At 34.1% G+C, this 22575-nt stretch overlaps 1 long non-coding RNA gene across 1 annotated transcript; it reads left to right on the top strand.

Moving 5' to 3' along the window:
• Nucleotides 1–14191: 14191 nt before the first annotated feature.
• Nucleotides 14192–15061, top strand: LOC144572048 (uncharacterized). The gene is made up of 4 exons (XR_013517662.1): nt 14192–14263; nt 14441–14485; nt 14582–14640; nt 14812–15061. It is a non-coding gene; the product is annotated as an uncharacterized LOC144572048 (long non-coding RNA).
• Nucleotides 15062–22575: the final 7514 nt, after the last annotated feature.

Genomic DNA, 22575 nt, shown 5'->3' with positions numbered 1-22575 from the left:
AAACTCAAATATAGAACCGTAACACAGTAACAACCTGTGATATGCATAGTACCATAGACTCACTCCAAAGTAAGTTATTAATTACCCTCTTTGTGAGAGGGTTTTTTTTTATGCACAAAGCAACCCTTTTTCTAGCGGTTCCAAATACAAAACTGCTAGAAAAAGGTACCCTCTCTGCTAGCAGTTTCAAGTACAGAACCATTAAAAAAATGTCTCCTCTGGTAGCGTTTAAAATACACTAGAAATTGTGTCCCCTTGCTTTGTGTTGACCGCTAACGGTGAGAAAACTGTTATTAGAAATCCCTTTTTAGCGTTAGAAATCTGCAGTTTTATAGTATATCAATTCTTTTGTAGTAAATCTGTGCTGCAGAAATAATACGAAAGCAAGTACCGGATATAATTTATATAAAAGTCTCATGCATTATGGTTAATATTATGTTATGATACCCGTAAAATGCATCTCCAAGTGCGTGTTATGTAGTTAAAGAATCTTCAACACTTTTCCCCTAATAAATGTTTAATTTGTTTTTCTTTACAACAATTCTTATTGGAAAGTCCCTAATGTCAAGTTTTTTTTTTTTTTTTCAAAATTCTGAAAAATCTTTGTTAACATATTCGGTTCTCACTACTACAAAAAAACCCTTTTATATCGGTTAGAATTGCCAGGGCCGGCCCTGGTGCTGGGCAGCCAGGGCGATCGCCTCGGGCCCCAAGATTTAAGGGGCCCCAAAAGATTTTTTTTTTTTTTGCATATATTAAAAAAATCTGTATATATTAAAAATAAATAAAATATTAGAACTCAAACTTTGAATATATAAATAGTCCAAACTTTTCTATAAATAAATATGATTTATTGGCATATCAATAAAAAAAATTTGTATATATCAGTATTGTAAATAACGGTATGCGCTTGTTGAACGGACGGGATATCGTCAACAATTAATTGGTATGCGGCCGATTAATCAAAATTATGCCGACAATTTTGTATTTTTATTAAAATTATGTGTATATATCATAATTTATTAAAATAATTTATTTAACTCATCAAACTCAAATAAACTTAATTTAATTTAGTTCTATTATTATAATATGACACTACGCTTACCAATACACATGCACTTTACATGTGTAAGTAACACATTTATTTAATGAAAAAATAAATTCGAGAATTAAGTGTTTTCAAATACCAATAGTATGTTATTTGAAAGACATGAAACATTCCAACATAAAATCACTAAATTTAGTTTGTAATAACAACTTAACTTAATATATGAACATGCTGTACAAATTGAAAAATACATCAGTAAGTAAGAAAAATATATGATATATAAATAATAGAGGAATTAATCAATTAATTCAAAATAAGTAAGAAGAAGAAACATATATAAAAAATTGGATGTATAGCCAAGCACAAATAAAACTACAATACATGATTTATGAAACTTATTATCACACAGTCACAGAAAAAAAAATGTAAAAATAATTAATCAATGGAATAAACAAAAATAAATGGGAATAAACGGAAATAAACGGACGATCAAACGAGAATAAACATAATAATTGAGAATAATCGAGAATAATCGGCCGATTAATTAGAAAAAATCACTAATGGACCTCCGATAAGTGTATTCATAACAGTTTGACCGTCATTAACAATTAAACAGGCATATAATCGGCCGTTAAGACCATTTTTACAACACTAGAATATATAAAGGGCCCAAAATTTTCTTCCGCCCCGGGCCCCAAAATCTTCAGGACCGGCCCTGAGAATCGCATTGCGCCATCGGGGTCCGATCCGATGCATATCGCCCCGATAGGAAATGTAGACGTCTATGTGCTATCGGATCAAAACAGATGGCGTTTATCAATATACCATCGGCAGCGCACCTTTGGCCATCGGGTTTGACGAACCCAACGCCATCACTTTTGTTTCTCCAACCGATGGCAAATGTGATTAACGTTGTCCACTGAATTTCAATAGCCAATTGCAATAACATCTTGCACCATCTATTTTGTCTGTGTTGGCGTTGGCAAATCCTATAATTCTAGCGGGTCATTAATTTCTGGGCCGATGGTCATGTATATATAATTATTATTATTTTTTACTATTAATTCTAGTATTACAGGCTAGCCTAGCCATTTATAAAACACAACTAGCAAAGCAAAGATAAACATGCATGTGCTCATTCCATCATACCCATCTCTGAACCAACAATTAAAATATACATACACAAGTACTCCAACATATAATATATATCAATCCATGTCACAAGCAATATCTAAAAAGAGTTTACAACAACTATTAAATATATAGAAAACTAAATGTTCATTGTACCAGAAAACTAAAAAGAGTTTCCAACAATTATTAAACATACAGCCAATAAACACAGCAATAGTTCATTGTACCAGAAAACTAAATATTCTTACCACAATTATTAAAATCATCAACAAATTAATTAAGTGTTTGAACATAAGAACTTGACAACAATAATTGTTTCAAACCACAGACAACAACTTGTCAAATCCTCCCACCACCAAGTACTTGCACGACAATTAAACTGATGATAATTCTAAGAATAACTTACACCATTGGATACAGATGTCATGTAATTCTGTTTTTTGTACGGCTTTTCGGACAGACGACACTGCATGAATAAATGAAAACATATAAATAACATGTATAATTAAGAACTTAAATCTGAAAGGATGATAGAAACAGGTGATTAACAAACCTTTGGAAAAGAACGTGCATAATTTCTAATGAGCGTCTCCATGTTCTTCATTACATAATACCCGGACTCTCGTAAATTACTTTGTGTGGGCTCTGATCAAATGTGTATTGTTTAAAACAAGATCTAATTAGTAGTGCAATTGCAACTTCAAATAAGTTGCAAGGAAATACTCGATTAAAATATTTCTTACCTGAAACATTCTGACCTCCAGTGCTCTTCTCCCCGGCGTGTGCCGACCTCCCCGAGAGATGTATGACTTAAAAGCCCTAGAATTATTAAATGTCAGTATACGGTATGTACCTAGTGTTAGTTTGTAATAATCTAGAAGTCAATAATACGATAAATTATCATAAAGCTTTGTTCATGAATTGAATGTTTATCATTTTGTTGCCTTGAGTATTATTGCATTTATGGATCATTTCGAGTTCATGACTGAAATTGTGAAACTCCATAATATAGATGATATATACTCTTAAATAGTCACTGACCAAGGTAATTAGCAGGAACACTAATTACCGCGATAAGGTTAGTATGTGGATTAAAAGATGGTTAAGTTTTACAAACCACCTGACACGAGATGTCATTTTAATCACATAGATACATGTTCAAGGAACATGGTATTTGACAGACCCCGAATGAAACATTAAATAGAATTGTGTTCGTGTCATTAATGTTTTCATTCAGTGTTAAGTTCTAAAGTATGAGGTATTCATCTTTCCTACTAAGAAATGTATATGTGTGATTGTTATCAAACGCTGTCGGTAAAATGCAGTTATAACGGTAGCTCTTCGGTATACATGGCTTAGCTGAGGTAGTGATGGTTTACCAAGATTACTATTTGTCCCTCGTATCTCTATACGAGCTATAGCATCACTGGGCCCCTTGATAGAGTAAGATTATCTGCTAGCGCTATAATTACAAGAGTAATTATATTTGATAATCTGCTCAAGATCAAGAAAAGATTCAGTTAGCAAGGATGACACACATCTACCTTGAAACTAATCTGATAGCTATGAGACAGAAGAACAGACACAAGTAAATTGTTTACTGGATCGTGATATTGTACAGTACAGCATCATCTGTGTAATTGGATGGTCATGATGTGTTGCCAGATGCCGCTCATGATTATAGAAGTTAAAACAGTTTTAACTCTATTTACCAACATAACACAGATCCTATTGGGTCACACCATATAGGAGTTAATCGGAGAATCTTATTGTGATTGATTATAAATTGGTTATGATCAATAGTAAGATGGTTATAATTAATTATACGTGTTATAATTAAATTATAAATGTTATGTAAAAATAACAAGCAAAAACATTGGTTAATTTATAAACGTGTGTGACACGTTGTATAAAAGTTAACCGATTAATTTATAAATGTGCAGGACACGTTGTATAAATTACCGAAACAACAACGGTAAGAAAAATATATATAATTGTTCAGAATAATTATACGAATATTATTTGTATTCGGGCCGAGGGCATTCGGGTCTTTTCAGATTCGTCCTTATCCGCATGACATGTCATCGATCCTATCCAGATGACACGTCATCGATCTTATCCACATGACATGTCATCCTTATCCATTCAATGGCATATCTTGTAAATAGGCCGAACTTGGAGGACATTTTGGTCTTTTGGCAACCGACCCTAAACCCTATAAATAGGGGTGGAGGGGTAGAGAGAAAAATTGCTAATTCACTCATACCGTTTCGTGTCGAAACAGATCGGTATTTTCTCTCTTTCTCGATTTCTCTCCCAAATAGTGTTTCGGTTGAGAAAAGAAAGTTATACGTAGTTGACGTATAATATTGCGGGTTGTTGTGAAGTATATTTACGGGATCGATGAATAGTGTTTTACCGAATTTCGCGGTATGTCAGTTTTGCATATTGATGAAACTGAGAAACCAAAAATTCGTGTTTACGGGTTTTCGTCTTTTCCCCGTGAATAGTGTTTTTGCAGAATTCCGCGATTTACTGTATTTCTGGCAGAAGAAATAAACCGCTCTCCGGTTAGTCCTGGTGGATAACCGATAGAGGTATCACACGTGTGATACTCCGAGTGGATTCCTTCCCTGGTGAGGCTCTACTCGCTCGGTCTGCATTCCAACTGTGATTTGGAAACAAGGTATAAATATGCTATATTAAAAGGATTAAATTGGGTTTTGATGCCAAAGGAATACTGAAGGTGGACCGCCTTGGAAAGTTTCCTGACATACCCCGTTTAATCCTGAGCTTAAGTTGGCTATAAAAATTTTTGTTCTACGGTCATTCCGCAGCTTAAGCCTAAACAGGTTTTAGTTATAGCACCCCGAAACCCCAAGACCTAGAAGTAAGCAATGGGAAGTACTTTGCATTTTAAATTATATGTATTTTGCTTACTGGTGTAACAAAGGAACAATGTAAAACTCCCAGTCATTGTTATTTGGCACCGGGTCTAGCAAGTAGGCAGCATTATGTCTTGGGATAATAACAAGAAGCCTCCAACATTTTCTACAACTAATTTATTCAGTCAGGTGTCTTACCTTAGTACAGTTCAGGGAATCAGCTTCTTGGTTGGCATTTGACTTTGCTCTAGCCAATATCCAATCCCTTGTTCTTCTTGCATTCCTCCTAACAGGTCTTGAATGGATGCAAATCTTCAAAAAAATAAAATCTATGTGATTGGATGTCAAGGCAAGGTTGTTCTTGCATATTTCATGTTATTGAAGAATTAAAAATCAATAAAATGCCAAATTAGGGAATTTTACCCACACATCCAAACCAGCATCACCGTCAGTGGTAATATAAATTTGTTGCGGATCAGCGATAGGCCTTCTCAGTCTTTTCGTAAGTGGCAAATAATTTTGGACCGACATTGCTGAAATTAAATTACAGATCAAAGAGTAAGGAACCTCCAAAACTACAAATTATTGTTTAAAAAAAACTAAAGATCTAAAACTAAATCCTATAACCATATTATCCTAAAAAACCCCAAAACTAGACAACCCTAGAAAATAAGATATAGACAGAGTGTCAGTTGCAGGAACCTTACAATGAAGAGCGCTCAACCGGTGTTGTTGAGGTGGCGGGCGATGAGTGTTATTGTCAAGACGAAGTAGCAGAGGAGAAAGCGAGCTACCTAGATACGACCAATAATAATTTCGAGAGTGCGCTAGAACACTTTTGTGTTGTTGGATATATATATTTTTGAAACCCTAGCTCCCGCTTTAACTGTAATGGCATCGGTTAGTAGTGATGGTCAAGAGTCCCACCGATGGTGGTATCTGGATAAATATGGTGGATAAATGCAAACAGTACGCGCGTATTTATAAATATAGCAGTGTCGGATTCAACTCCTCTCCGATACCGTAGAGGATGGGCCTAATTTATGGTTTGAGATTAAATCTCATCGCTTTGGGATTCGAACTAGCAGTATGATTGGGCTTTGTAATTCGTGCCAAGTTAAAAAGAACGGTCTATATCCATTAATTGTAAAAGATTCCATGTTCAGTATTGAAGAGAATGTAAATTCGAGTTAATCCACATCAATTCAAGCAATATTTACTAATTAATTTATGTAATTGTGCAATTAATCCACATAAAAGTTAACGAGTTGTGCATGCAATTAATATAGGTAAATAATATATGAGGGATCCACTTACAATTAACATTTGTTGATGTTTGTTGATGCATGTTTCTTATAAATTGATATTTCTTAGGCAATAGGTAAACAATTGTAAACAAATGTTAATCCTAAGTGGATCCCTCCTTATGTGAACATGTTTCGTTGTATTTCTTTTAATTGTGCAATTAATCCACATAAAAGTTACCATGTGCATACATGCAACATAAATACTCAAATAAACATATCCATATATAGAATTCATATCTTTATTTACAATTACAACACATCATATATATGCATGCAACACATCAATGTAAAAATTACCATGTGCATGCAACATAAACACTCAAATAAACATCCATAAAATTCATCATAGTATTTATAATTAATTACAACAGATCATATGCAAACTTAATATGTAGGATCGATTTAATATATATAATTACAACACATCACACACAGTAGTTGATTAATGGTAGGATGAATTTGATATAAAGCCAAACTTAATTAATATATTTTTTGCATTAGAAGAGAGAACACTATGGTAGAACAATTAAATAAGATGAGTGTCATAAGCTATCCAACATCCATGCAAAACATGTTCTAAACATTAAATCATGTTTTAATCCTGAGTCTCCGGCAGTGTAAAAATGGCCACACAACAGTGGGATTACGTTGTTGTTTGAACTTTTTTTGCAAACTACCACTTAATTCAAAGGGAGTTTGTATAAGAGATCAAACAACAATGCACTGTTATGTGCCATTTTTACACTGCCGAAGAGTTGGGATCAAAACATGATTTAATTTTAAGAACATGTTTTGCATAAAATTTGAACAACTTGTGACACCCATCTCATTTAATCTACTACTTTACATGAAGTAACAAAAAAAAACAGATCACAATCAAGATCAACACACAAATCACAATTAATATTGTTAGTTGTTTGTTGAGAATCAAAGATACTTCTGCCTCATTTCGGTATATCGCAACTTGTCTGTAAGGTTGCTGCATATGAGGATTTAAACTTATTTTACACAAATTGGCAGTGTTGTCGCACCAGCCCATCCATTCATTGCATTCTGGACATATATAAAATTTCCTCCTTGGATTCTGTTTGGTCTTTGAAAGATTCACAACAGTCGGCTTAAGACATCTATTGCAATTATAAGGTTCTGATGAGTAACAACTACTTTGGCTACTCATTTCGCCTATACAAAACAAAAGAATAACATTAATTAACTAAACCCTAGTTTAAATTAGTTGTTCCCTAATTTAAGAAACCATTCAAAGTAACGATTAAAATAAACAGAAATTAAAGGAGGGAAGAGTGATCTAGCATACGAATTAATGACTTCGGGAGAGGAAATGTTGATCTTTGTCTGTCGATTGATTTGGGAAGTTAAAATTCGCAGCGAGCAATATAACAGAATACTTAATTTGGGGATATACTAGAAGGCTCTGGAGAGAGATGAATCGATCGACCTAGGATTTATTGGAATATATAAAATATATAACAGCGTCACCATCAGTTCAATATGGTAACAAGTTGTTATTACTTTGTACTAGACCAACGGATCATGAAACTGTCAGATGGTAAAAGTAACCCCCTCAGTGCCATTGGCCGGTTAGCCGAACCGATGTTCAAGAGTCGCTCAATACTAATTGTTCGTGAAATTTAACTGATGGCAAAGGAGGGGGTCAGGAGGGGTCCATCAATGCCATCGGTTTGTTATCCAGAACTGATGGTACAAAGTTCAACGTAATTACAGCGCTGCCACTCGCGACGTACACCATCTATGTGGAAGCACATCCGATGATAAATGGGCGATGAGAAAAATGTTTTTTTGTAGTAGTGTCTATTACGCGTATGCAATATTTTAATATATATTGTATTGATTAGGTACTAAATTTATAAATTCTTTAAATTTGAAATAATTCCGAGTTTGCTTTAAATAAAATAAATAAATAATTTTGGTTCTTGAAAAATCATTAATGAATGTAATAATGTATTTAAAACTATTGTATGAATCAATTGGAGTCTGGTACCAAATATCGGAAAATACAAGTTCAAAAGAAATATTAATTTTATTTTGAGAGTGAATATAGTGATTTAGTTTGTTTTGTGTATCGACAAATATCACAACTGTTGTTGAATTCAATTTTGATAAAACAAACAATTTTCCTAATGTTTTATCCGATAGATACCTTAAATTTTATGTTATTGTAGTTTAAAAAATAGAAAGATGATAGAGGCACAATAACTGAAAGTATGTATTTAAAAACTTCGTCATATTATATTTATCGTTTTTATTGTCCTTTTAATTAGTGTCGTGCTTTCTTAGACTGCAGAAATGTATTTGTGTAAGGAATTTGTGCGAGTTAAGACAGCTGGGGTCTCCTTGTAGGTGTACCCATGTTTTATTTGGAAAAAGATCCATGCATCTAAATATAAATACAAGCATTGAAAAAAGTTTTTTTTTTCATTAAATATAAAAGTATATATTTTTTTCCAATAGTTAAAATTGTTAGGACTAAGCAGTAAAATTGAAATGTATGACAATACAGCTTCTTTGTTTCTGGAAATTACAGTACAGCTCTGTTAAAGTTTTAGCAAAAAATTAAGTTATTCTTCATTGATTCAATTACAATTATATTTGTGTACTTAATTATTAGGGCTAGTTTAGTAATACCTGAAATTGAACTCCAAATTAAAGCAGAGGATCCAGAAATCAGTTTTTTTTACAAACAAATTGTTGGAGTGATGAAATTTAGGTGGGTGAAAGTAAACCCATCTTACTTGGTCAGAGGATTCTAAAATTTGATCCTATATATGTGGAATATATTATTTATTTATTTATTTGTCAGGAACCCACACACACTACTAGAATCTGGGTTTGTTGCATGGATAAAAATAATTGTTGCATGGTTAAGTAGTGTCCATGCAACAAGTATTGGCATTTCTGACACAATTAAATTTGTTGCATGGACAGTCCCATGCAACTGTTACTCATGCAACAAATGTGATAGTTAACCATGCAACTATCTCTTATTTATCCATGCAACAAATATTTGATGACCCATGACCCATCAGCAGAAATAGAAAGTATATTTTAATAAATGTTCATGCAACAACTCATTTCATATCCATGCAACAAGTCTCTCAAATTTAGACTAAACTGTTGCATGGGTAACTCATGCAACAATTATTTGAGAACTATTTGTTGCATGGACTTGTCCATGCAACAAATCTCTAAAATCTAGACTAAACAGTTGCATGAGTAACCCATGCAACAAGTCTGGAGGATTATTTGCGAACTATTTGTTGCATGGATTATCCATGCAAGAAGTTTTGACGATTTTTTTGAACTATTTGTTGCATGGGCCTACCCATGCAACAATTATTGAATTTCTGGACAGTGACTTTTCTATATATATTTGATCTCTCCTTTCAAATTGAATATATTCTTATAAATTACAACAAGGGATACATTACAGCAGTATATTAATTTCTTCACATCCTACTTAATATCCTTCAAATTTAGAAGCATCATACTTAACAAACTTCACATCCTACTTAATTGATCACATATTGATAAATTTAAAGCACATTAACACATCCTACTTAATATTGTTAACGCATTTTGTCAACTACTACATTAGAATTGTTAAAACCACGGCAGCGGCTTGGCAATGACAGAGTTCCCGGATCAAGGTTCCTCTCCCCCTTCTTGATTGCCCCTACTACCACCAGGTGCCTCAACATTTGATGTCCCCTCCTAACAAAATGCAGCAAAAGATTGATAAATATGCAGAGTATAAACTACACTACATTTAGCGGGTGATTTGACTTACAGGGAATTTAGGAGGTTGAAATCCTGTACGTTTAGAGAGCGCATCTATACACATCCTCCTGTAATTAGTTTCTTCTTTATTCACTTCCATTTCTGCATTGTGTCGCTTCTCTTGATCAGCTATGTTCTCGACAAACCCTTTTTGTGTCTCGGCTAGTGTATCCTTTATTAACGCTTCCACCTCCTCAGCCGTGAATATTTTTTGGTTTTTTTTAGTCGAGGTGGCAGAGCTTTTGGTGGGTGATAGAGATGCCTCCATTGCCTCCAGCTCTCAATTGGGGTGCATCAACATCACATAAGTATGCCTCAGGCAGCATGCCAAAAGAATTGAATGAACTTGGTAGCTTTGACTCAAGCGTGGCAGCTCTCCTGATTGTTTCCTTGGCTTGGTCAACTTTACCCAGCCTAAGAAGCATCTCAGCCCTAAATATCAGGATCTGAAATTAAATGGATTTTGAAACTTTAATAGAAATAAAGTTAGAGAATAATGGATTGAATCTAAAATGCCAATTTCACTTTAATTCATCAATTTTAAAATGGGCCAAAACTTACAGATATAAACTATGTATCAGAATAAACAAACCCAGCAGAGAAAATTACCGAAGGTTACATATTTTATACCCAGACACCATTCAGTATAGAGTTCCTACGAATTGAATTTGCAATCCTTACAAAATATTTATGACAGTTGCTACATAAAGATCATACTTTCAGAGAACAGAACCACCAGAAAGTTTCTAGTAATTAAATTCACCCAAGGTGTAAATCCTGTAAAGCTAAATCAATGTAATAAAGATCAATTCTGTGCACTACAACAATATCAAGAATTATAAAGTTCAAATCTTGGTTTAACAATATGACCAAAAAGAGACTAAGTACCAAACAAATTTAACCTATCCAATCACACTGCACTGTACCCCGATTTCAACTTGTTCCTTTCAGACAGTTACATGCTCTACAAGGTAACCGCATCTTGTGAAAGATGGTAAGTATCCTATTACAGGTTAAGTGTTGGTCGTGTTGTTCTTCCCATTTAGGCATTTCCACAAATACCTTATGTGCAACACATTATTAGTTCCTAGATTGATGAAATTTGAAGTGCCAAATTTTGATCACTAACTTGTACATCCAAAAAAAAAAAAAACTTAAGATCAAGACATTATTCATCCAAAAAAAACTTTACCATATTCAAATCTTCTAATTTTATGAATTATAGATGAAGGTGTGAGGTCTCAAACGAATTTCAAAGAAATAAGTTTACGAAGCCATGGGACAGGGAAGTCTACGATTACCCTTCTCCGACGATCTCTGGCAACACCCCTCTAAACCGATCGGAGATCACTGCTCTCTGACGCGCCAACACCTCAGACGAGGAAGTGAAAAATATTGGCGGGGAAGGGTTCATGGGGATTTATGGCTTGGCAGGGAGGGAAATATCTAGTGAAAATTGAGAGGGAATCAAATTTTAACAACAATTCAGAGAGGGAAAAGTGAAATTTGAGAGGAGGGAAAAGTGAAATTCTGCCAGAAAGGTGAGAAGGCGGGAGGGTGATAAGAAGAGCAAAAAAAAACCTTAGTTTCTACACGGTTAGGTATAGTTTCTACACCTGAGGTAACATAATCGTTCCCTTTAGGTTGGACCGTCTGATTAGAATTACACACGACTATTAAAGAATAAAATGTATCACTTAGCGTCGGATCTAAACATAAATATTATGTTACCGCAGAGAATATAGACTCCCTGCCCACAGATTATTAAATAGAGAAATCCATTGATAATCAAGACGCTTCGTCACTGATCCTACGACTGAAATTTACATCTCTACAGGTGGTGTAATCCATGTACAGAAAATAGTATAAAAAAATTTAAAAAAAAATAATAATAATTTTTTTACATCTTTTGTAGGCAAATCATAACTATAATTGTCAGTTTTATGGAAGTTCATCATTTTTAACCCCTTCAAATTAGACCAATATTTACGGACCGTTTATTTTCGCATGAGAAATTGACGGTTGATCTGCAATGAAATAATTTCAAATTTGTTTTAAAATGATCAAGGGAAAACATTGAACTATGTCAACGACAAAAAACTGAACTTTTATTATTTCGAAGCTTCGATCCAGCGCAAAGTGTTTATGACCCCACGATGTTTGTATATTTCGTGAGCTTGATGGATAGGTAAATGAATATCAAATTTCATCAAACTTCACTGTAATGATTTTAATTTGATACTCTTTAATTTTAACGGTTCCGATCGACCATCGGACAACGCATACTTGTGAGTTTTCATTAACTCACACAACGAGAGTTCACATGCTATGTTTAACAATGATAGATATGAGTTATTTATGCAACAAGAATGTTATGCAATATAATTTTTTGGTCTAAATCATTTAGTAATTCATAAACGTGTTCTTCCATTAATTATCCATTAATTATCGTATAAATTTCATTAATATCACTTGCAATTTTTTTTAAAATCAATTTCCTAAATGAAGTAATATATATATAGTTTCAATCCCATTTAAATATGAACTGCAAAAATAAAATACCTATTACATCTAGAAGTTCAAACTAAACAATTAATAAAAAGAAAATTTAATTAATTATGAATAGTAAATACAGTAGAACTTTCATTTTTTTTTATCTAAATTAAACAATAATAAAGTAATTTTGTATGTATCAAGAAAATTAGTTTCTATGTTTGACTCACAGCTTAATTGTGCGAAGAAAATACCATATATAATTTCAATTAATTACAATAATAAAATACTAACTACATCTAAAAATATGAATTAAAATAATAAACATAATTATTAAATATCTTGCAAAATTTACATGATGAAAATTTATCACTTAGAGAAATTTGGTTTCCGTAAAGTAATCTGAAAATTTACATCATGAAAATTTGGTTTCCGCAAAATTTACATCATGAAAATTTACATCTTGCAAAATAAACATAATTATTCAATTAATCTGGTTTTCCCCCACTGTGCACTCAGAGAATTTGGTTTCCCTCTTAAAATTTTTCATCTCCCTCCCACTTTCACCCCTTGGCAATTTGATTTCCATAAAGTAACTCAAATTGTGAGATTAGATCCGGACCATTCGATCTTTTTGGCACGAATATTAAAGAGATCCGTGCATTCACCTCTGATCGGATTCGGATCGGACAGTCCAGATCTATACTCACAATTCGAGTTACTATAGAGAAATTGGACCCAGACAAAACAAACCTAGGCCTTATCCCCTTTCTCCCAGCCGCTTTGTTCTTTCAATTTTCTTTTTCACCCCAATCCCCTTTCTCCCTCCCTCCCTATCTGTCTCTCTACCTCCCTCGCCAAGCCTACATGCCCCCTTCTAGTCCTAGTTTTCCAAACCCTAGATCTTAAGTGCGAAAGGTAAATGAGAAGAGCAGCGACGGCAAGTCGGCTCAGGCAGTGCACACTCAGGCGGAACCACGGAAGGCGGGCGGGTCGGTGGCTCAGGCGGGACGTGGTACGGCTGCCGCCACTCATGAGTCTTAAATCACTTAGTGGCAAGTAATAATCTATCACTTAGCCGGTGGCTCAGGCAGGACGTAGAATCTATTACCTTACCAGAAAAAGGCTGAATTTGCTATTCAGTTATAAATTACCTTATTTATCTTTATGCATTTGTATGAAAAATATAACATGAATGTAACTGATCTGTTAACTTTTTTAGGGGTCTGATTTCCAATTATGTAAAATTCTTCTCCACCTAACATTGATCAAGTAGTAGCTGAACAGAGAGTATCAAAGCAAGGTACTGTATTTATCTTCTTAGATTTTAGTTGTACTACATTTTTCTTAATTTATTAAAGATGTGATGTGGGAAAAGAGAAGGTGCCACCTATATTTAGGTTTCGTTAGATTTGTTCGATTTTATGGGCACTGCCACCTATATTTAGGTCAGAATTGATAAAAAAATTGTTCATGGCTTCTTCTCTAGTTCATATTGAATTTCTGTTCTCATAGGCACTGAGTGGGGAAAATGCTTCTGGGATTGAGAGGTGCACTCTTGCAATGTTTATGCAACCTGACTGGTACGTAGTATGAATTCTCATATCAGATAGTTGCATGTCAAACCTATCTTCTCGACGTATAAAAAATGACAGTCAATTGAAATTGCAGTGCAACCTGACAGGTCTTTCATGTTATGTCTCATTGCATGAAATTGTTTGTGATATGAAAACTAATTGTTACCATGTTTGATCTTACAGGGTTACTTTGTGCTTCTTTCATGGATACATGTGTACTTCAAAACTGTGAGAATCAAAATGTTCATTTATCTCTCTCAAAATTAAATAACTCTTGTATTTATTTTTATAATTTTGTGACTTTGTATTAATTTTTTGTAATAGGTTTATGATGTGAACCTAGGCAACATGGTTCAGTGCCATACCATTCCAGTATTATTCTGGTAATTTACCGGATTATCAACCATCCATTCTATGCTTCTTCATTTTAATGCTTTTCCAGTCTTGGTACAAGGTATTATCAATGCTGATTTTATAGAATCAAATGAGGGTCTAGGTATTATCAACCATCCATTCTATGCTTCTTTGCTAATGTGATATATATATATATGTAGGGTCTAGGTGCTGATTTTATAGAATCAAATGAAAGGCACTTTTCAAGCACTCAATGCGCAATCCGAATAAGAGGTGGCAACATGTCAAGCCGCAATTTTCCAATGGTTCGGGGAAGAAAACCAGAAGAACTAGCCCTTCTAGTGTGGGGTTTTGTCATCCTTTATCACAAAAAAAAAGTATTTTGTAGCTAAAAAAAAAAAACCCTCTTTTTGTAGATTTTTTGTGATGGGTTGTGCATATATATTGGTTATTGAATTTACTATAATGATTAATGATAATTAAAATGTTACTCTTCATGTTTTATTGTGTTGTTCTTCTTATTATGTTTCAATGTGTAATGTAAAAGATTTCTTGGTTGATTATGGGTTGGTACCAAATCGGTACAGGTACCAAATTGGTACGAGGTGAATTATAGAATTGGGCCTGGATTTTTTTTTTTGTAACGACAATTTTTTGCATCGTAAAATCTATACAAATATGGGGACCAAACAATATCTTAGCAAATAACCTAGTGGGGCCCACCTTCTTTGTCCATGCAACTAATAGGTTAATTACCCATGCAACAAACCATGTGGGACCCATGACATTTAACCATGCAACTACTCACTCCCCTATCGTTGCAACTAATTCATGGGACCCACACACTTTATCCATGCAACAACTCACTCCCCTATCGTTGCAACTAATCCATGGAACCCACACACTTCATCCATGCAACTACTCAATACTATATCGTTGCAACTACTCAATGCTATATCGTTGCAACTACTCAATGCATCTGATTTGTTGCATGGGTACTTATTGCATGGACACACCGTTGCAACAAGTATTCCAGAAGTTATTGCATGGTAAAGCCATGCAACAAGTCCGAAATTGAGTAGTTGCAACGGGGGTTGTTGCAACGGTATTTTTTGGGGCTTGTTGCATGGGTAACCCATGCAACTGACATTTTTAGGGATTGTTGCAACGGTAAGCCGATGCAACAAGCCAAATTTTATTCATGCAACAAACCGAGATTCTAGTAGTGACATACAGTCTATTGAAAGATTGCATTAATTGTGACTTGTTAAGGTCAATCCGATCCGATATTCCGATAATTAATTAACTAGCTAGTAAGATATTGAAAGATTGCTTTGTATTATTTTTTATAGCATGCAATTATTGCTTCTGATAAATGTATCAAACAAAACGAAGTTAGTCAAACTTGTATATGTCGGCCAATTAATGAATACTTAATTAGTTTATCTGATGGAATCATGATAGCGGTGCATAATTAATGTAAATGAAATTTAGATATATACCCTTAATAACTTAACTTCTTGATTTAGATATTTTCCCTCCAAAAATTCAAAATTAAATTAGTTATATCGATCCCCATCTAAAATTACTTAATTTATCAATATCTACATCTCTTAATTTAATCACTTAAAATAAAACATTACAATTAATAAAATATTAAAATGACAGTTTCACAACCTTCAACATAAAATAAAACAAAAATACAAATTCTAAATATGAAACGTCTTTCGATCACAATTAATGTGGCATCATATATATTACTGAACTGTCTTTGTATAACGTACATTTCAACAAATCCTCGATCGTCAATTTGATATTTATCTTATCCTTCTAGCTAGGCTAGGTATATCGATTGATTCGATCGGGTACTGTCTCTTCAAATCCATCTAAAAGCATTGGTTAGCCTCGCTCGCCTCATTATGGGTTCTTTTTCCTTTTCTTTCAACACTATCTTTATTTGGTGTTAAATGCATTTTGCTCTTTTTTTTAGGGACTGTTAAAGTAAGTGTATGTATCTCACGCGCACCACTGCATTTGCTGGTAACAAAAGGAGAAACTGTCAGCAGAATGGGGAGAGAAATGCAGATAGATCCCCACCTTTTATTTTATTTTTTTACAAAATTGGAAAAGAAGAAGAGTAAAACTGTCCTTTAATATTTATTTTTAACTTCTGAGACAACTATTACTTCAATTTCTTCTGTTAAAGGTTGTGATAAAGAAGAAGAGTAAAACTGTCCTTTAATATTTATTTTTAACTAATAAGTGGGGACATTGATAAGTTGACTTTAGACGGAAATATAACTAATTTTGAATTTTTTACGGGAAAATATCTAAATCTAAAAGTTATAATAGGCCTGTATCTAAATTTTTTTTTTATGTAATTATAACGAAATTGACTGGACAATTGATTTTATTGATATTTCTCATATCTTACAACATGTGTTCACTCCTATTTATATGTTCCAAGGCTGGAGAGCCGTTAAACAAAGAAACTAAAAATGATAACAAGCCTCATTTCTTTTCCAAATAATAGGAAAGGAAGTACAGGCCAGGTATAATTTATATAAAAGTGTCATTATGCTTAATTATGTTATGGTGCTCCAAAAATGTATCTCTAATTAAGTACGTGTCAGTATATATGTAGTTCAGAATCTTCAACATTTTTCCTCTAATAAATGTTTGTTTTTTCTTTATGATAACTCTTATTGGAAAGTCCCCACATGTGGTTTTATGTAAAATATAATTTTTTTTTTAAATTCCGAAAAATCTTTGTTAACATATAGGATTTCATTACCCGTATTATATTGAGAGGAGGGATCCACTTATAACATTTATAAGTTACAACATCTTACAACAATTCGATTTTGCAATTTTAAAAGTCCAAACAATCAATCCAAATCATTCAACAAGATATCTATATTAAAATATGTTTGGAAATAAAATTTTGTATTTTTTATTAAGTATTTTACAAAGTTGGTGTTTTTATACAATTTTAGACCATTGAAAAACATCAATTTTGTAAAATACTTAATAAATAATAAAAAAATAAAGAAAATATAAAATTTGATCTCCAAGTACATTTTGATATAGATATCATATTGAATGATTTAGATTGACTGTTTGAAATTTGAAAATCGCAAAACCGAATTGTTGTAAGATGTTGTAACTTACAAACGTTGTAAGTTGATCCCTCCTTTATGATTAGGTAGTAAATTTAAAAGGTCTTTAAATGTGAAATACTTGCAATTTAGTTTTAAATAAAAAAATCATCGATGAATGTAATCAAGTATTTAGAACTACTACATGAATCAATTGGGCCGGACATCAAATATCTGAAATTAAGCTTCCTCCAAGCTCTTTCTGAACCTATCAAGATCAAGTTTTACACTCTGTTCCCATATACAAATAACGTAATTAGTACCGAATGATTGAGGGTTCGTAATTAGTACCGAATGGTCTCTTGCATATATATTTGAATTGTAACCTTGATGTCCAGGATTATTTTCAAGCCCAATCTTGAGCAGAGGAGAAGCAGTGCACACACGTCTCAGTGTTTAGGTTTATGATTGGATCGATAGTGAGAGAGGCGTGTCAGGTACGATCGGTACTTTTCTATGCAATTCAATACGTAATCTTCACAGCAAGCATGACTTCTCCATTGTACCTGTGATTAACTTTTTTTTCTTTTCAGTTCTTTCATAGATCTGAATTGAAGTTTGCAGAATATAGAGGATCACTTAGGTTACTGCCAGTTAGTTTAGTTTTATATATACCTTTGCTGCTATGACGTCTCAGTCTGCTGTATCTTTAATGGGCTGAATTGATTATTTTTTGTAATACTAGACATGGTTTATTAATCAATTACTCAAGTCATTAAAATACCTGTGTGTGAGGAAGAGTGGGTTAAAATACCTGTGTGTGAGGAAGAGTGGGTAGATCATGTCAGTGTAATCATGGAAAAAGTTGAGAAAACAACCGCCGGCAAGTCATGAGTCATGTCACAGCTTCTCCCCTGATTAGCATCAGTCAGCTGTTGGAGGGTCATCTCAGTTATCGTAACCATGCAGTGAGACTCCCAGTTTTGCGGGTACGGCTTCATCTTCCATATATATGTTGTGCTAGCTATTTTGGTCGAGTGTAGGAGAGGATAAAAATTGTGGAAGCATTTGCGACGATTCTTATATCTCCTTCTATGTCTCTGTTTTATCAGGAACGATTGGGCTGGGGCATGGCATCTGATCCTCAAGTTCACATTATAAGTTGAGCCAAGTTAATAAAAGTTTCTTAATGCTCTCACCTTTTTAAAACAAAATCTCAATTTTCTAATTTCTCAAGTGAAGTATCCGTGTAAAAGTTTATAATTTTTTACTTTATTTTATACTAGAGCAAGTAATAAAAAAACAAATGAATCTAGTTAACTATGATTGATTTATTTTGTGTACAAAATTGAAACGCAAGACTCCCAGAAAAACTCCTTTCCCACCCAATATTATTTCATCAGAATAATTCTTACAATGTGTATATTTTGGCTTCACAAAAAATGACTTTACTCTCTTACAGCAGGTCAAGGAAATATTTAGCCTATAGCCAAGAATAAAATTATCATTGCTCTCTATTTCATACTATAATTGCATTCCTAAATACAGTATAAAATAAATTGATAAAGTAAACTAAATCTATCTTCAATCTCTGAAGATATCATGAATCCTCTAGATATTACTGTCATATCTGCCAATATCTTTGCCATATCCGCTAATACTCCCTCGAAGTTGGCAAGTACAAGTTTGTCATGCCCAACTTGTCAAGTATGGCAATGAAGTCTTTGCTCGAGACTGCTTTTGTGAGTATATCAGCTAACTGCTCTTCAGACCGTACATGTGGAATCTGAATAACTCTTGACTCAATCTTCTCCTTTATGAAATGTCGATCTATCCCCACATGTTTTGTTCGATCATGCTGAACCGGATTATGTCAAATATCAATAGCGGCTTTGTTATCACAAAACAACTCCACTGGTTCATTTGATGCAAATCCCAATTCATCCATCAGTTTTTTAATCCAGAGCAATTCACACAAGCCCTTTTTAATTCCTCTAAACTCTGCCTCTGTGCTAGACAATGCTACCACATCCTGCTTCTTACTCCTCCAAGTGACAAGATTTTCTCCAACAAAGATGAAATATCCTGATGTTGATCTTCTATCTGTTATACTGCCAGCCCAATCTGCATCTGTAAAGCAAGATATATTCAAGTGTTCATGTCTCTTAAATAATATACCTCTGCCCGGTGCCCCTTTCAAGTATTTTAAGATACGAGTTACAGCCTCCATGTGCTCCTCACTTGGATTATGCATGAACTGACTCACCAAACTCACGACATATGCAATATCAGGTCTCGTGTGTGACAAGTAGATTAGCTTCCCCACCAGCCGCTGATATCTACTTTTGTTCGTAGGTACTTGGTCCGGAAATTCTCCTAATTTAATATTCTGAACAACCGGTGTGTCAACCAGCCTACAATCAAGCAACCCCACTTCTGTCAGTAAATCAAGAACATACTTCCTTTGAGATAAAGCAATACCTTGCTTAGATCGAGCTACCTCAATTCCCATAAAGTATTTAAGTCCTCCCAAGTTCTTCATCTCGAATTCTTGTGCTAAGCATTCTTCAAGCTTCTTAATCTCTGTCCTATCATCCCCTGTAATAATCATGTCGTCAACGTAAATGATTAGCACAGTTATTTTTCCATTCTGTCTTTTTAGGAAGAGTGTGTGATCGGAATCGCCTTGCTTGAACCCATATTTTTTCATTGCCTGGGAGAAACGACCAAACCATGCACGTGGAGACTGTTTAAGTCCATAAAGTGCCTTCTTTAATTTGCACACCATGGATCCCGATCCTAAGCTCTTATATCCTGGAGGAATCCCCATATAAATCTCTTCTTCCAAATCACCATGCAAAAAAGCATTCTTCACATCAAACTAATGTAGGGGCTATTCTAAGTTTGTTGCAAGAGACAATAATACTCGAATTGTGTTTAGTTTAGCAACAGGTGAAAAAGTTTCCTGAAAATCTATACCATAAGTCTGAGTATATCCTTTTGCAACAAGTATTGCTTTGTATCGATCAACCTTTCCATTTGCATCAAATTTAACGGAATAGACCCACCTACATCCTACTGGCTTCTTGCCTTTGGGTAATTCGGTTAGAGTCCAAGAACATTTTTTATTTAAAGCTTCCATTTCTACTTCCATAGCTCGTACCCATTTCGAATCTCTTTTTGCTTCTTCAACAGTATTAGGTATAGCTATTGCTAGTAATTCATTGTTAAATTGCTTAAGTTGTTCTAGTAAATGTTTTGTGGACACATAACCTGCAATTGGATACTCATAACTTTTACCATTTTTTGGAACATACCTCTTTGCTGGTTTCCCTCTATTTTTCCTTGGTGGTAGTACATAAACAGAGTCATGAGAACTTACCTTTTGACATTTCTCAGGAGATTTCGGGTTGTGTGGTCTTGGGTCCGTTTGTATTACTTCTTCTGTTTCACCATTTATCTCTGTCCATATCCTTGAGTCACTCTGCTTCTCCTCTTCTCTGTTAGCCGTATCTCCGAACAGCCGTCTATTTTTATCTCTATTGTAAACTTGCAAAATTGGTTGCTTGGTTCACTAGTTGAGAACTTGGAATTAGTGTCGGCTGTTTATGGGTATTAGTGTCGGACATTAGGCGACAGTAATCGGGCTGATACTAATACTTTGTAAATAGCCGACATTAAAAGTAAGGCATTTGTGTCGGCTATTTATTAAATGACCGACACTAATACTAACTTTTAGTGTCGGCTATTTATTAAAAAGCCGACACTAATACTTATTAGTGTCGGCTTTTTAATAAATAGCCGACACTAATGTTTTTTTTAAAAAAAAAAAAAATTCAAAAATTCACTATAAATCATAGAAAATTCTAAAAATGAAAATTTTTGTTCTGGAATGCTCATATATTTTGCTGAACTATATATAAAACAAAGATATCAAATAATTCATCATAATTTACAAATAACACTCAGTAAATAAAATATCATCCAAATTGCTCATTTATTGTTATCATACAAACCCTAAAACAGAAAATACATAAAAGATACATAAAAGACCCTTTATTGTTATCATACAAACCCTAAAACAGAAAATACATACATAAAAGATACATAAAAGACCCTAAAAACTCTAAAATTATAAAGACTATACCAAAAGTCCATGAAGGAAGACTCGGATCGCGAATCTGAGCCCACAGAATGATGAAACAAATCATAGATTGTTTCTGAGCCGGTTTTGGGCTGTGGAGTTCCTATCAAAATTTCAGCCCGATCCGACGGACGGATCAAAAGTTACGCCCCTTTTCGTGAAGCATGCGCAGAAGAAGCGGCTGAGAAGATCAGATCGGAGAGAAGCGTGAAGCGAAGTGAATGTTTAAACCCTAGGTGTGCGTTTGAAAGAGGTGCGCGGGACTTAAAATGAAATTTTTTTAGCTTTAGTATCGACTGTTTATAAATAGGCGACACTAATAACTGAGAATTAGTGTCGGCTGTTTATAAAAAGGCGACACTAATTGTTAAGTATTAGTGTCGGTTGTTTATAAATAGCCGACACTAATACATTAGTGTCGGCTATTTATAAACAACCGACACTAATTCTCAGTTATTAGTGTCGCCTACATCTAAATAGCCGACACTAATATTATTAGTGTCGGTTTTTTGTAAACAGCCGATACTAAAGTATTAGTGTCAGTTTTTAAGGCGACACTAATTGTATGTTCTCCACTAGTGGTTGGATTAGAAGATGGACCTGAGTCAGACGAACCCGAGTCAGTAGGACTACCTGAGTCAGAAGGATATGAGTCAGACGGGTGACTCGAGTCAGAGGGACCCAAATCAGAAGGACCCGAGTCAGAGGGACACAAATCAGAA

This window comes from Carex rostrata, chromosome 19 (genome assembly GCF_964058835.1).
Source record: "Carex rostrata chromosome 19, lpCarRost1.2, whole genome shotgun sequence".
NCBI lineage: Eukaryota > Viridiplantae > Streptophyta > Magnoliopsida > Poales > Cyperaceae > Carex > Carex rostrata.
Note: the sequence above shows the minus strand (reverse complement) of the source record. Positions and strands in the feature narration are given on the sequence as shown.